We start from the raw sequence: 16,525 nt of genomic DNA, 5'->3' as shown, positions 1-16,525 counted from the left end.
TTTACATTCTATAATTTTTAGAGCAACTGTTGCAACAGCTCTTTAAATTAAGAAAAATTTTCCCGAGAAAATTCATTTCATCAGCTTCTGAAATGATTAATGTAAAACGCAGGCTTTAAACTTTCGGCATGGTGTGAACAGGTATCATAATACCAGTTCAAATAGTACCTGATTTAAACGTATGCATTATGTTAATGACGTTTCACACTTGCGAAGGAAAGCGATATGTGTTTTGCATACTGAACGTTGCGACGTAATTGCGTAACGAAGTAATTAGGGAACGTTGTTGTTTAACTCAAGTTGGCGCAGTGGACATGTCAAGAATTGGAGAACATTGAATGAAATAACTTATACAATTTTACTGGTGCACGATAAATTCTATCTAATGTCGAAAGCTATCTTTACCCTGTGCAAATGTGTCGATGTCATATTAGGTTAAAACAAGAACAAATCGAAGTTTTTGTTATTTAATTCGGAAGCTTTTTAAAAAAATTTCACGCTTTTCAAATTTGCCGATTTTTGTACGATAATCGCGAGAAATTGAAATTTATAGGGACTGTAAAAAGAGAAAGAAGCGAATATGGCATATTAAAAATATGCGAAATTGAAATTCATAGGGACGTGTAAAAAGAGAAAGAAGCGAATATGGCATACTAAAAATATGCGAAATTGAAATTCATAGGGACGTGTAAAAAGAGAAAGAAGCGAATATGGCATACTAAAAATATGCGAAATTGAAATTCATAGGGACGTGTAAAAGAGAAATAAGCGAATATGGCATACTAAAAATATGCGAAATTGAAATTCATAGGAACGTGTAAAAAGAGAAATAAGCGAATATGGCATACTAAAAATATGCGAAATTGAAATTTATAGGGACGTGTAAAAAGAGAAAGAAGCGAATATGGCATACTAAAAAGATGCGGAATTGAAATTCATAGGGACGTGTAAAAAGAGAAATAAGCGAATATGGCATACTAAAAATATGCAAAATTGAAATTCATGGGGACATGTAAAAGGAGAAATAAGCGAATATGGCATACTAAAAATATGCAAATTGAAATTCATAGGGACGTGTAAAAAAAGAAATAAGCAAAGATTGCATACTAAAAATATGCGAAATTGAAATTTATAGAAACGTGTAAGAGAAATAAGCAAAGATGGCATACTAAAAATATGCGAAAATGAAATTTATAAAGACGTGGAAAAAGAGAAATAAGCAAATATGCTTATAGGCATTAAATGAAAGCTAAGTAAACCCAGGCTGAATTTTTGTTATCAACATATTTTGATACGGGAAGCCTAAATTCGGATAAGTCTTTGTTGTATTTTCTCTGTTTAAGTAAAAGTAATAGCCTTCTAGCGACAGTAACAATCTTTTCCTCTGAAAATTTCGAATCATTTGATACTGTAGGCTTGATAAACAGAAGAGCGATTACTACACAACAAGATCCATCTAATAATTCAAATTTGGAGGGAAATGGCTTACTACGTGCAGATTGCTTGCTGGATGACTTACTGGTATTTCGCTTCACATGGGTGAATGTTGTTTCTCTGGTAAAATTTATTTTTAAATGAAAAGCAAAATTAGTCATAACAAATAATGTCTATTCAACAAATTCCAATTTGAGCTTGTTCATTGATTCAGACCTAGACTGCCATTGCATTATGTATAAACACATCAGAATCACGCACAACCTAGTTAGCGAATAATACGGTACCTGTACCGGTATGTCAGCAATCTGACAAAACCGTGCATTTCAGCCGACTTAATTTACAGAACATGCTTCCGTATATTAGGTGTCATGGTATTACTACCGGTATCTATACCGAATCACATATATAAATTCTACCGGTACGGCACCGTACCCACCTGACTTTCAAAACTTGATTCTTCAACTCATGTGCATACACGTTTTGTGTTATCCGTTTCCAAGTTAATGGCTAAACCACCAACAATAGCGTGAAAATTCACTACAACGCGCAGAACGATGAATTTCCTCAAATTATTTTGCACCACTGACACAGCAAATCCAACCTACTCACTGCATCCGCAAGCAGAAAATCGCGCGTACCAAGATGGCCGCCGCGACCTTCAATTCGGCAAATTTTTGATCCTATGCGCTCTCTAGTTACATCAATGACATTAAACAACATGATAGGCAACTCTGACGTCACTCCATAAGACTACATGCGAAAGATTGTATTTCATGATACGCTCCAATGCATATATTTCTCGTCGCCTTTCGCGACCGTTTTCCGCTCGCTTTTGCTACTCGACGTCTACTTTACGTGTAGTGCCTACCTTTTTGCGCCTGTAACGAAAGAAAATAATCTCTATATCTAAGAAGTTTTGCTCACTTGGGAAGCTGGAATGGCAGACAAGCTGTAAAGAGTAATTCTGGACATCATAGACGTTTTTTTTTATCAGAGAAGATTACAAACGCGATAGCGTAAAGATTTGTGTAGAACATTTTGCAGATAATGACAAAGTTAGTAATTTTAATGTTTTCGCTTAAAACATTGAAATTTCATTTAAAGAGAGTGTCATGCAAAACTGTTTTTACTTCTCTTAACGGTGCTGTGATACAATTCCATAACACAAAGTTTGCACCTATCGAACATGCTTTAGTAGGTTAATTTATTAGACATATATATTACATATTTAGTTAACCGTAGGTAACATTGCTGGTACATAATGCCTCGTAGATAGGTTTGTGTCTAAATTTAGTTCATAGCCCACTAATTAATATTATCTTCTATGTAGGAGGTTGCAGGGCTGATTCAACTTGCAGACTTACCGATCATCTGACGATGCTCATTTAGTTTGGCTCGAGCAAGTCTTCTTGAAAGACTTGTATGAATAGAAACTACCTATATGTTTTGCCTTCCTCCGATTTTAGAAGACAAATTTATTCTGAGGGATTTGGCATATAATTCTCATTGATTGTTGGCTGTTTATGATTCCTATTAATTGTGAATTCTGATTATAACAAAGAGTTAAAAATTTTTTTACGTAGTTTACGGGCACCTTTTTCTTGTCAATACTCCAAGCTGAGGTAATAAACAAGACAATACTGTACATTTATGTCATCTGGAAGCAAAATATGCACACTAATTAAAAGTTCGACACATTGAGATAATACATCATGACAGAAAATACAAGTTAAAGATATGTATGACCATCACATGGTAATTAAAATTAAAAAAAAATTAATAGGGGCTGTGGAGTATATAAAGTTCAAGACAAAGAAAAGAACATAAGTTCATAGCTCATGAACTCTCAATTTTGCCTCCATTGCTTTGTGAAGGCCAATATATTCCGAGTGGCTGAATTGGTTTACCTTTATGATAGCAACGATTTTGTATTCAATATAGCGAGATTTTTTTCAATTTAATTGCAGTGATATTATTTCCCAAAGCAATGCTTGAATCGTCTAGAATAGATCAGTGGTGTCAAACTCAAGGGTTTTTGAGAGCCGCATTGCATTTTGGAAATTGTAAAAAGGGCCAAAAACACTTTTTGATAATGTATACTTGAAAGATATTTTTCAGATAGTTTTAGTTTGTGACATATATTGTGATGCAACTAAACAGTTGGATTAAGTTTTATTATTTTCTTTAATTTCAAATGCAATTACATATTAATATTTGCATCCCACTATTATTGCAAGTTACTGTATTTATTACAAAAAATCATAAAATTCTTTATACAACCATCAAAATCATTTTTGAACAAGCTTTGGATAAGGAAAGAATAATACATACACTAAAAATGACTTAGTCTAAATACATGGACTTGAAATTAACAAAAATACTACAGTATAAACTCAATGTTTTTTTAATTACATTTGTCCTGACGTTTGGCATCTTTTTTGTGTCACCAGCATACTAAGGCAAGTCTGAAATGATTTTATAGTACCAACTCTAACTAACGAGGTCACATGATCATGGGTTAATCTGGATCTTTGCGAATGTTTAATTAATTCCAGTAATGCAAAAAAGTTTCTTTTATCATTTCATGAATAGATCAGTAAAAAAACAAATGACAGATATTTTCGACACGACATTTCGCGCCACATTGCATGGCATAGGATTGCTTGAATTATTATTGATATTAATTTTTAGTAACTAATTCGTTGTATATTTATATTAATATACAAACACATGGTAATTTTCTGTTCGAAGTTGGTCTTCGAAATTGTCATATTGACTGCTGAGCTTATTGTGTTTTTTTATTGTACTGATGAAAATATGACAAATTGAACAATGTGCTTCAAAATTTTGTGAAATGCAGAAATATTGCAACTCCCATTTTCTTCGAAAATGCCACCTTCTTCATGTACTTTGCGATCAATTTATTCACTCAAGTGTTTTATTCAAGTATTCTTTTGCTAGCTTGATGTGTATTCTTAATTAGGTCAAAATGTGAACAAAGAAATTAATTTTCCAAAACTACTTTCAGTAAATTGCTTTCTGTGTGAATATTCAATTTAAAAGGGTTGAAAAATCTATTACACTTAGATAAAAAAAAACTCCAAAATACAATTACAATTATTGTTAATCGTTCGAGGGCCGCACTGGAAGTTCTCCGGGGCCGCGAGTTTGATATCCCTGGTCTAGATTGAAGCTGTTCTAAATATAAAACAGTATTTTATCATGAATCATGATTATACCCTTTCCTGAATTTCTTCTTTAGTAGGCCTACTACCAAAAGTTGATGAATCAAATATAACACAGGTGTAGTGAGTGACCCATAATCCTCATTTTCCAAAGCTGTTTTAAGTATGTCCGGCATGTTTTGTGCCTTTTTACGAATAAGACCGCTTATGCAATCTTACGCTTTGGAATTTTTAGTTATTTTCCTCAAGCCCGGCAGGATGTAGGGGCCATACACAACTCTACCGGAGGGTCAAATGTCTTTGCATGTCTCCATAGGTTGTTCTTCTATTGCAAACATTTATGGAGTATTCTGATTGTATTTCTTGGAATCACACTGTCACTGATATGTCGCCAGACTTCTGATATCTCCCCTTCTGCTACAGTTGTCCTGTGAATAAATAATAGGAAATTGAGGTTGGACGAATAGTTGAAAGTTTTGCTTCATGTCGGCTTAATTACTTGATTGATATACTTTCTATTTTTGCTATTGCCTCTTGTGCTGCAGGAGTCCCACAATGCTTAGACAGGTTTTCCCACAACTTTTACATCTAAAGAAAGAGAGGAGATTTAATAATGTTCGTTAAGAATAAATAAAGCAGTCTATATGATTTAGATTGGAAAAGCTAATAAATCCAATATCTCATGTTTTATGTAAAAAATGTTTTACTGAATTTGGTATATAAACCAACTAATAAAGGGGTTTAGTCAGAAAATTACTATACAATATAGACCGGTATGAGTGAAATGTTAGGTGAACTTGTTAACCCTTTGATTCAATACGCAAATAAAAGTGAATGAGCAATAGTATGTTACAGCAATGAGTATATATCCTCACTGATTAAAAATAATCTAATTGAAGGTGCATGAACTATTTGAAACCGTAAGGGGTAAGTAAATATGCAATTTCGGCAAATGGGCAACTACGTACCGTACTGATTTAATAACTTCGTAGTATTTGACAAAAGCTGGCTTTCCCATATGTACTTAACAGTGCAATGCCCGGGTGTGATATACAACAATAGTATTTACCTTACTTTTTTCCGATTTATTTTTACCTTCAATTTTCCAATATATCATTAAAATCGACAACAACTGTCAAAGCAGGAACGAACACCATTAGTGCTATGCCTTGAAAGCAGCACACATCCGCTCGTTTTCGTCTCGTCAAGTATGTGCATTGGAGCGTGCTATCGGATACGATCTTCGGCCAAAAATGCCTGAGTTGCGCATCATGTTGTTTAATGTCATTGGTCACATCAATGACATTAAACAACATGATAGGCAACTCTGACGTCACTCCGTAAGACTACAAGCGAAAGATTGTATTTCATGATACGCTCCAATGCACATATTTCTCGTCGCCCTTCGCGACCGTTTTCAGCTCGCTTTTGCTACTTGGCGCCTTCCTTACGTGTAGTACCTGCCTATTTGCGACTGTAACGAAAGAGAATAATCTCTATATCCAAGAAGTTTCACTCACTTGGAAAGCTGGAATGGCAGACAAGCTGTAAAGAGCAATTCTGGTCATCATAGACGTTTTTTATCAGAGAAGATTACAAACGCGATAGCAGAAAGATTTGTGTGGAACATTTTGCAGATAATAACAAATTTCAAAGTTAGTAATTTTAATGTTTGCGCTTAAACATTGAAATTTCATTTAAAGAGGGTGTCATACTGGACAGAAAAACTGTTTTTACTTCTCCTAACGGTGCTGTGATACAATTCCATAACACAAAGTTTGCACCTATCGAACTTGCTTTTGTAGGTGAATTAATTAGACATATTACATATTCAGTTAATCGTAGGTAACATTGCTGGTACATAATGCCTCGTAGATAGGTTTGTTTAAATCTAGGAATTCACCTCATAGCCCACTAATTAATATTATCTTCTATGCAGGAGGTTGCAGGGCTGAATTCAACCTGCAGCCTTACCGATCACCTGGCCATGCTCATTTAGTTTGGCTCGAGCAAGTCTTCTTGAAAGACTTGTGTGAATGGAAACTACCTATATGTTTTGCCTTCCTCCGATTTTAGAAGACAAATTTATTCTGAGGGATTTCGCATATAATTCTCATTGGTTGTTGGCTGTTTATAATTCCTATTAATTGTGGATTCTTTCTTGTCAATACTCCAAGCTGAGGTAATAAACAAGACAATACATTTATGTCACCTGGAAGCAAAATATGCACACTAATTAATAGTTTGACACATTGAGATAACACATCATCAGAATATACAAGTTAAAGATATGTATGACCATCACATGGTATTTAAAACTAAAAAATAATTAATAGCGGCTGTGGAGTATGAAAAGTTCAAGACAAAGAAAAGAACATAAGTTCATAGCTCATGAACTCTCAATTTTGCCTCCATTGCTTTGTGAAGGCCAGTATATTTCGAGTGGCTGAATTAGTTTACCTTTATGATAACAACGATTTTGTATTTAATATAGCAAGATTTTTTTCAATTTGATTGAAGTGATATTATTTCCCAAAGCAATGCTTGAATCGTCTAGAATAGATCAGTGGTGCCAAACTCATGGGTTTTCGAGAGCCGCATTGCATTTTGGAAATTGTAAAAAGGGCCGCAAACAGTTTTTGATAATGTATACTTGAAAGATATTTTTAAGATAGTTTTAGTTTGTGACATATGTTGTGATGCAACTAAACAGTTGGATTAAGTTTCATTATTTTCTTTAATTTCAAATGCAATTACATATTAATATTTGGGTGGGTGCCATACACAACTCTACCGGAGGGTCAAATGTCTTTGCATGCCTCCCATAGGTTGTTCTTCTATTGCAAACATTTATGGAGTACTCTAAATATATTTCTTGGAATCACACGGTCACTGATATGTAGCCAGACTTCTGATATCTCCCCTTCTGCTGTAGTTGTCCTGTGAATAAGTAATAGAAAATTGAGATTAGACGATTAGTTGAAACTTTTGCTTTATGTCGGCTCAATTTCTTGATTGATATACATACTATTTTTGCTATTGCCTCTTGTGCTGCAGGAGTCTCACAATGCTTAGACAGGTTTGTCCACATTCACATCTGAAGAAGGACAGGAGATTTATAAACTTTCGTCAAGAATAAATGAAGCAGTCTATATGATTTAGAATGGAAAAGCTAATAAATCCAATATCTCATGTTTAATGTAAAAAATGTTTTACTGAATTTGGTATATAAACCAACTAATAAAGGAATTTAGTCAGAAAATTACAAGCATTCGTGACTCCATATACTTGAGAGATCAGACTATACAATATAGACCGGTATGAGTGAAATGTTAGGTGAACTTGTTAACTCTTTGATTCAATCCTCACTGATTAAAAAAAATCTAAATGGAGGTACATGAACTATTTGAAACCATAAGGGGTAAGTAAATATGCAATTTTGGCAAATGGGCAACTACGTACCGTACTGAATTAATAACTTCGTAGTATTTGACAAAAGCTGGCTTTCCCACATGTACTTAACAGTGCGATGCCCGGGTGTGATATACAACAATAGTATTTACCTTACCTTTTTCCGATTTCTTTTTACCTCAACTTTCCAAAATATCATTAAAATCGACAACAACTGTCAAAGCCGGCACGAACACCATTCGTGCTATGCTTGAAAGCAGCACACATCCGCTCGTTTTCGTCTCGTCAAGTATGTGCATTGGAGCGTGCTATCGGATACGATCTTCGGCCAAAAACGCCGTAGTTGCGCATCATGTTGTTTAATGTCATTGGTTACATACACCTCAATGGTTTCCACCGATTAGCTGGACACAAAATGGCGTCCGACATGCATCATTGCACTTGATGTTTCCACTTGGTTTATAGCATTGAGGTGTATATAACACCTCAATGGTTTATAGTCGGTGCTCCCGAAGTATGCGAACCAAGATGGCGGACATCGAAACGTAACATGGGTAACAGGTTAGGGTTAGGCGATAATTTTTTTCCAATCAATTTTCCTTATTTTAGTGCTATTATCAGTTCGAAGACTAGCCAAGAGCCTCCCGTAGTATTTATAGCTAAAATTATGGCCTAACCCTAACCAAGTACACATATTACATTCCGATGTCCGTCATCTTGGTTCGCATACTTCGGGAACCCCTTATAGTCACTTTGACTCATGTGAAATCGTACCATAGTTAGCTTGATATATTTCGCTCACGCGAATGCATGGGAATTACTGGGTGAAGAGACAACCATACTTTGTAAAAAATCTAATGTTTTGAAGCACGATATGTGGGATATTTGGTAGTAATAGAACGTTTGTAACTTCAGCTCAATGATTTAGCTAATGGGGATCTTGATAAAAATAGGTGATCGTAAAAATCGATTGATTCTTAGAGGATGGATTCCCCTATAATTTCCGTGTATGAAGGCTTGCGAAATACTTATCAAAATGTCATAAAAAAGGGTCGATTAGACTCGCATTACAATACACACTTTCAGTGGCACAGCCAAGATTTCCAAAGCGGTCTGGAGATCAGAATTCGGAAATTTACATGAATGGGTCCTAAAACATTCGCCGAATTACGCCACTCGTAAAAATAGTTGGATCTTTTCAGATTTTCAACATACAGAAGGCCGAAAATTTAAATACCGCGTGTACAGTTATTTGAGATTGATTTAATGCAGTGCTTGAATCAGGGATGTCCAATTCGAATGTAATATTCGAATATCGCGACCTTCGAATATCGTTTTTTTTTTCGAGTTTATAAGCGCACATATCCTAGCGCCGCGGTCCACGTTCCGATTGAAAACATTTTACAATTACTTCATTTTTATCGTAATCGAAGGCAGCCGTGCGCACGGCAATAAATTACAGCCACCTGAAAAGATTTCGAAGAGAATTAGCGCTGACTCGAATTGCTTATATTACGTCGAGGACGTTTTTGATTGAAAATATTTTACGAATAATATATATACGAAATTATTATCGTATATTTAAATTTAGTCGAGATATTTTATTCTAAAAGCAAATTATGTCGGGTTAACCCATTTGATGGCGACCCAGAAGTATGTGCACCAAGATGGCGGACACCGGAACGTAGTATGTGTACCAGGTTAGAGTTAAGCCACAATTTTATTCCAAATTTCCCTATTTTTGTTCCATTATGAGTTCCGTGACTAGCCAAGTGATTTCCGTAGTACTTGTACCTGGAATTATGACCCAATCCTAACCTGGCACACATACTACGTTTCGGTGTCCGCCAACTTGGTTCACATAGACTACTTCGGGAGTACCCATTTGATTATGACAATGATCGTGTAATAATATTTGCGGTTTTCTGAATCATCGAATGGTTTAGTGAGCAAAATGAAATAAAAAAAAACTCCGACCGCCGCCCTCTCACTCTCCACGGTCTACGTTCGTTGTTTTTATTTATTATTTCTCTATTCTTTCTATGTGTACATTTTCTATTTATTATGTGGTAATTTAATTCTAACATGTAATTGTTAAGGGTTTACCCAGTATTATATTTATACCAAAGTTATGTCCGAGTTTTATGTAGTCTTAGAACGAATTAAGGCGTTTATGTGTAAACTGGGTCCTTACTTTCAGAATTTTCTACCTGCGAAGGGGATTCCGAAACGAATAAATTTCGTAGGAAGAGTTTCTGCTGTCTTGACAGCCAGTTGTGATTATTTTTCATGAGATATCGTTGTTAGAAAAATCCCAAGATCTACGATAAAATCCCAAAGTCTACCCAAATTTATATTGGTACAATTAATAAATTGCTTCAACGTAATTTATCTTAATCAGGCCATAGTCAGGATTTTTAAAAGCGGTTCAAAATAAATATTGATCGTCCCGAAATCCTAGCAAAACGGCTCCTGTAATTGTAGCGCTGAAAGAACCGACTTTTTACTGGCTAATAATTTTTCAGTTGTGCCAGGTATTCACGACCAATACTAGACTATTTAATAGGTATTGCTTTGTTGAATTAATTGCGTTGCGCCGATTTACGTCAAAATAAGAGCATCACTTAAAAAAAATAACATGGCAATACCAAAAATTGGAATACTGTCTGATTATACAGTATTTATTGCTAGTTGGGATTCGTATTTTTGCGATGTTGCGAATCCTACAAATCCGATATATTCTCACAACACTGACTCCGCTCTGCCACTCCTATTATTTTTTATTTTTCAAGAGAAAGCCCTAGGTCTGGGATAAGATATCAAAAAACTACGATTTATTTTAGTACAAAAAAATTGACTGAATATGCATTACATTAATTATTTTATATTTCATAATAACCAGAGTAAAAGTTGCATGTGGCCCCGACGATAGTTTCAGAATGCATTAAAACAGGGATGTGCAAACTGTGGCTCGATAAGAAAATTTGTACCGCTCGCGGAGAAGTGCCAATTTTGAATGGTGTTCCCACGAAACGAGTTTTCAGATCATTTAATTTGATGCGTGCGAGCAATTTTAATCTTCCTCTCTTTTACAATGCCTATACTAACAAGAGAGCTACGCACAAATATATGGACACGTTAGACCAGAGCGAATCAGTCCTTACCGGTACCTTTGACGCTACCGGTACCCTCAAAAAAGTTCTGAATTTCCAGTAGCAAGAATTTTGCAGAATCAAAACGTACAGCCAGTCATGACACTGACTAAAATCCGTGTTCCCATGGATAAAAAATAATACAGCAAAATTTTAGACGAAATATCAAATTTCATAGAATTCACGCAAAATTTTGAAATAAATAAAAGTAATAGCCTTCTAGCGAAAAAATTAATCTTTAACCACTGAAAATTTCAAAGCTATTGGTCCAGTATTCGAAGAGAAAAGCGACTTTTTAAAAACGTGTCAAAGAACGAGAACAACAACAACATAATATTGAAACGATCGTTATAGCCACTAAACGTGTCCAATAACTGAGTGCCACTGTCATATTACTAAAACAAGCTAGCAAAATCCTGTTACGAAATGCACAATGTTATAAAAACGCGTGTCTCATTGAATTCGATTAGAATTAAAAGCATGTGAGCACACATATATACATGAAATTCAAAATTTTATATTTATTTTTTTATCGCATCATCGTCTTCTCACTGAATCTCGCTAGCAACACGTTGTATAAACCCGCGGGAAACAAATTTGCTAGATAATTTTTTGCCGCGTCTCACAGGGCTGCAATGTTTTAAACAAAACATTAAAAAATATCATCACACGCGTTTTAAAGGTTTTCGATCTTTTGTATGTAGAAAATATTATGTTAGCCGAAGCAATATTACGAGAAGAATTTTCGTAAGTTGATATTTTGCCTTTCATACGTAGAGTTTCTAGGTGCGGCCCGTGGCTTTATCCAGTAACTTGTATCTGGCCTCCTGTCAATGAAGGTTGCACACCTCTGCCCTAAAAGATATATCGCAGGCATAGTGAAGGAGAATAAATAACGACGTGAAGGTGATCGGAGTCCAACGTTACGGATCACACTGAATTAGATCGACTAATATAACAAAATGCAATCGCACGCCATTCAGACATTTCCACAATCCTCAAAAATTGATCAGAAACCACCCTCTGGTCGCATATCCCACTTTGGATTTAATATACGATGTCACCTACATGTTCTCACTTGTGGCCAAATATAAATTTGTCCGAATATATCATATGATTTCTATTTCAACAGTGTATATGAATACAGCCGTATAAACATATTTACCATTGAATTTCCCGATATATTACCCCATTTTACGAGACTTCAGGCTTTAATTTCACGCGGCTCCGCCATAAGAAAAGCATTGTATAAGCGCCCCAGAATATGATTTTACAGAAGGTCATTCAAGCGTGGCACGTCTGTGACGACAACAATGAGTTTTCTATCCATTGTTAAGTCATCAATGGTCTAATCTAAACAGGATGTAGGTTATCGGACTGATATGACATCGTTATATATTGTTTGAATGTCTTGTGCCTTTGACAAAAAACGATTGCTTCTGTGAGCAAAACTCATAAAATAACATCTTGAGACAAATTCATATCTGTTGCCAAATTTTAATTTCCAGTTATCGTCGCAACTTTTTTAATTTATCGTCGACTAAAATACCATCCGACACCTGACCAGGCATGTGTCGCGCTTGGGCGAAAGGAACGGATTCATCAGCGACTCGAAGCGACTATATGTATTGCAAAATGAATGTGACAAAGCGCTTTGTTTTGCGTTATAACTTCGTATTTTCAGAAGCTGGCGTTGTGAAATGTAAAATTCTATCTAAATTTATCGCAAATAATGTTTTATCATCTAACGTCAGGTACTCATCATTTTCCGGGAGAACTCGAAAAGTCATTTAGTATAAAACAAATAATGTTTCACTATTACAAAAAATTAAGATTGTGTCAATCCAAAAATCGCCTGTGAGATGGCAGTCGGCACCAATGATAATAAATAAAAGAGTGCAATAACGCCGTCTTCGCGTTCTGAATATTCAAGCTGGGATTACGGTGTTTGATATCTGCGGCAAACGCGTTTGCGGGCTTTTTGCGAGAAAACACAAGTATAATCGCGCGAGACAAATTTCGTCGCCAGAGAATAACGCTCGTCTCTGATTGAATAAATTATAAATCCGAAATACAAAAATGGACGCACGGTGCCGAAGAGGCGGAAACCGAGTCCTAGGGATTCATATCCTCCGGATTCGGTATTCTATATCGCCCATTCCTACTTGGGAGTGTAAGGTGGTGTGTAAGCACGCACAACTATATCGCTATTGCAGACTTTATTCACATTCGAAACAGAACACATTCCAGATAGATAAACTTAACAGTTAATGCACACAGTAACAACTCATAACAGCTAATGTATATAAGTACACGAAACTTAAAGTCACCTTCAGACATGAACGGACACGGGTCAGAGGTCACTATATTACAGGGGGTATCTGAATTCTTACTTTTGTGCTATAATCCTGTTATAAACCTCTAATTACCATTCAATAAATGCAATCACAGAACAGCAGAATACTCTGCCCCTACTCCACCTTGGTAGCCTATGCTCTATGGTACCGACGCAGAGATGATTGGCATATGCCACGACCCCCTACTTTATCCTAATGCTTCAGTATATCTTTTCAGTTATTTGAACCAACAAAACCATTCCAAATACGCAAATAACTTCAAACGGAAATCCTCTTCCGTTAGCTTCAAAATATATCAAACTGATGACGTATTAACGCCTCACTCATGCGTAACGAACCGGCCGTGAGCGAACTATATTCAGTAAACTATATGATCATACTCCGTAAAAATTGTCGAGTAAAATATTGAACATGGGGAAGTTCGATAAGTCGGCGGTCTTCGATCGTTATCTAGTTTGTTTGATGTATAAAGTATCAAGCTACTGGATATGAAAAAATTAAATATGCATGCGTTGTATACTAAATTGCTATAAGCATTGGAAGCAATTAAAGATTACCTACAAGAACTTGAAACAAACTAAGGTAATCATTTCATAGCTCATCTTTTTTTGGTTTTGCTTTCTTTCTATGACATGTACATTTTTTGTCAGGCGGCTGTTTCACCATTTCCATTTTCTTCAAAACTTTAACTGGTCTCGTCTGTCGTTTTGCGTACTCATTGAAAGAAACAACATGATAACATAAGATTCGATCGGGAGTTAAAATTTGTCTTGCTAGTTTTGTAGCTGCTTGTTGTATTTTCCGAGCTTCATCATTATGTTCACGAGCCCAATGAATTTTTTCAATGACATCTGATAAGTCTTTTTTTAGAGGTACAAAATGAACCCAAGGTTTCAAGTCTTTATAGAAATGCTCGTAATACTCAGAATCCTGCTTGAAAACCAATCCATCCCCAACCAGCAAATAAGGAAGTCGATATGCAGCAACAGTACCATCAACATTAAGCTGATACTTGTGTTTAAAGAATTCAAAAAACGACACGTGTTCTACTTTTTTGCCATATTTTTCTTCATCTTGCTTGAAGAAAAAATAATTTGTGATTGCAACATCAAGAAAATCCGGATTTGCTAAACTCATTGCTGCGAGATCAAGTCGTTCTTGGCTGCTATCTTGACCTCTAAAAAATCCTTTATTTGTTTTTTTCTCCCAGTTTGGACCAGTGTTGGCTTGAACTGAAAATATGTCAAGACTTACTGTCCCAAGCATTTCAAATACAGACTGCGTAATATCATAAGTAGGCAGTACTATGTCTAAGGTTTTGTGTGAACCACACCATGAAAATATAGGATGAGCTTGTTCCCTTGAACCTCTTTCAAGAGGCCAGTCTTCTAAACTCATCAGAAATTCAACATCTGGAAGCTTCAGCTTTTTAGTCAACGATAGTAGAGTTGCATCCATGATCCTTTTGAAATCTGTGTTTTTTCCATAGCATTGTCTATAGATTTTGTTACCTTTAACAACATAATGGCAAAAAGAGTGATGTGAACCAAACTTCGGAATTCCTCTTTTCACAAGATCGTCAAGATCAATTTTTTCAAAGATTTCAAGATCTCTTTCAACCTGATCAAAGGTGGCAGGGCATTTTAGTGCCTCTGTCCACTTTTTAAGAGGCATAGGACAGTAGCACTCGTCTCCATATACATTAACAAGTTTGTACGGTGATTTGGCAACATGTTCACCCTGATACTTTAATGACATTTCAATGTTCCCACCGAAGTCATACAGACGAAAACGTGCAATATAGGTCCCATTGTGTAAGTTTAAAACTTGTCTCGACGCTGTGATATTTTGCCCATTATTTGTGACTGTTAATGAAAACGCTCCATCTCCAAGGTCTTTCGTAATTGGTTCGCCTTCACTATCGTGAGGATGAATATATACATACCGCACTGGCAAAGTGGCATCAGCCACTATGCCAGGTCCAGAAACAATGGTCTTGGACACGTCAACCTCAACAGACAAACTGCATCTGGAAATGCTGCAGGCTAATGAAAGTAATACAATCCATAAACCATTATTTAGTATCGAACTTCCTCTCCGCAACATCGTCATTGGAGTGTGGGATATTTCAGACTTAGTCGATATTCTGGTGTGCGAATGCTTCCTACATTTAAAGTTATTCAAAGAAGGTGCGTAATATTATGTATTAAGAGCAGAGGTAATGTAAATAAATTACAGTTATTCACAATTTGTGGATTTAAACTGAGAGTTTTAAAGAAACTATAACCAAAAAAGTGACTCGTTCAAAACAGAAAAATCAAAAGACAAGGCAGAAACTGATTACAGCAATGTACACAACTGAGGTGTGGATTGATTGATTGTTGAAAAATTGATTATTTTTTTTTTAAGAAGAAAATAATTTTTGTATTGAAACGAAGTATTCACGATGTCAATAGCATATTTACGAGTTCTGTGACGTTGTTCGGGAACAACATCATGAAAGAAAGGTGATAAGTGAGTTTCTTGAAATTCCCATTACTGCAATGAAACTACTAATAATGAACTCTAACATGAATCAACTTTACAACAAAAAGGACTATATGTTTCCTGAGTCCCGACAAAGCTTTTTTTCAAGTTTATGTAAATACATTTCAAACCAACTTTTTCTCTTTTCCGATCATAAATGTTTGATATACTTGTCCATACACCGAGCAAAATCACCTTCTACAGATTTTTTTATTAATAGAGAATGTTCAAATATACAGGGTGTTTCAAAGTAAGTATACACTTACTACTCAACCCACAGAATGACTAAGGAGATTAATCCAAGAAATGAGGTGCAAAATGACTGTTTTGGAAAGCAGCACATAATGTCGAAGATAAGTGAAGCACAACCGGTGTATAGCGAAACGATTTAATTTGCCGTTTCGAATTTCTATGCAGAAAAACTTCATCAGGGCATGATATGAAGAGTACACTATCG

General features: G+C 35.6%; 1 long non-coding RNA gene and 1 pseudogene across 1 annotated transcript; both read right to left on the bottom strand.

Moving 5' to 3' along the window:
* Positions 1-7,411: 7,411 nt before the first annotated feature.
* LOC144424317 (uncharacterized) lies at positions 7,412-8,354 on the bottom strand. The gene is made up of 3 exons (XR_013476616.1): positions 8,191-8,354; positions 7,651-7,719; positions 7,412-7,562 (listed from the first exon to the last, which is right to left on the bottom strand). It is a non-coding gene; the product is annotated as an uncharacterized LOC144424317 (long non-coding RNA).
* Positions 8,355-14,133: 5,779 nt separating this feature from the next.
* On the bottom strand, positions 14,134-15,654 carry LOC120331333 (protein O-glucosyltransferase 2 pseudogene; annotated as a pseudogene).
* Positions 15,655-16,525: the final 871 nt, after the last annotated feature.

This window comes from Styela clava, chromosome 6, assembly GCF_964204865.1.
Source record: "Styela clava chromosome 6, kaStyClav1.hap1.2, whole genome shotgun sequence".
NCBI classification, from domain to species: Eukaryota; Metazoa; Chordata; class Ascidiacea; order Stolidobranchia; family Styelidae; genus Styela; species Styela clava.
The sequence above is the reverse complement of the archived record's forward strand: the minus strand, read 5'-3'. Positions and strand labels throughout refer to the sequence as shown.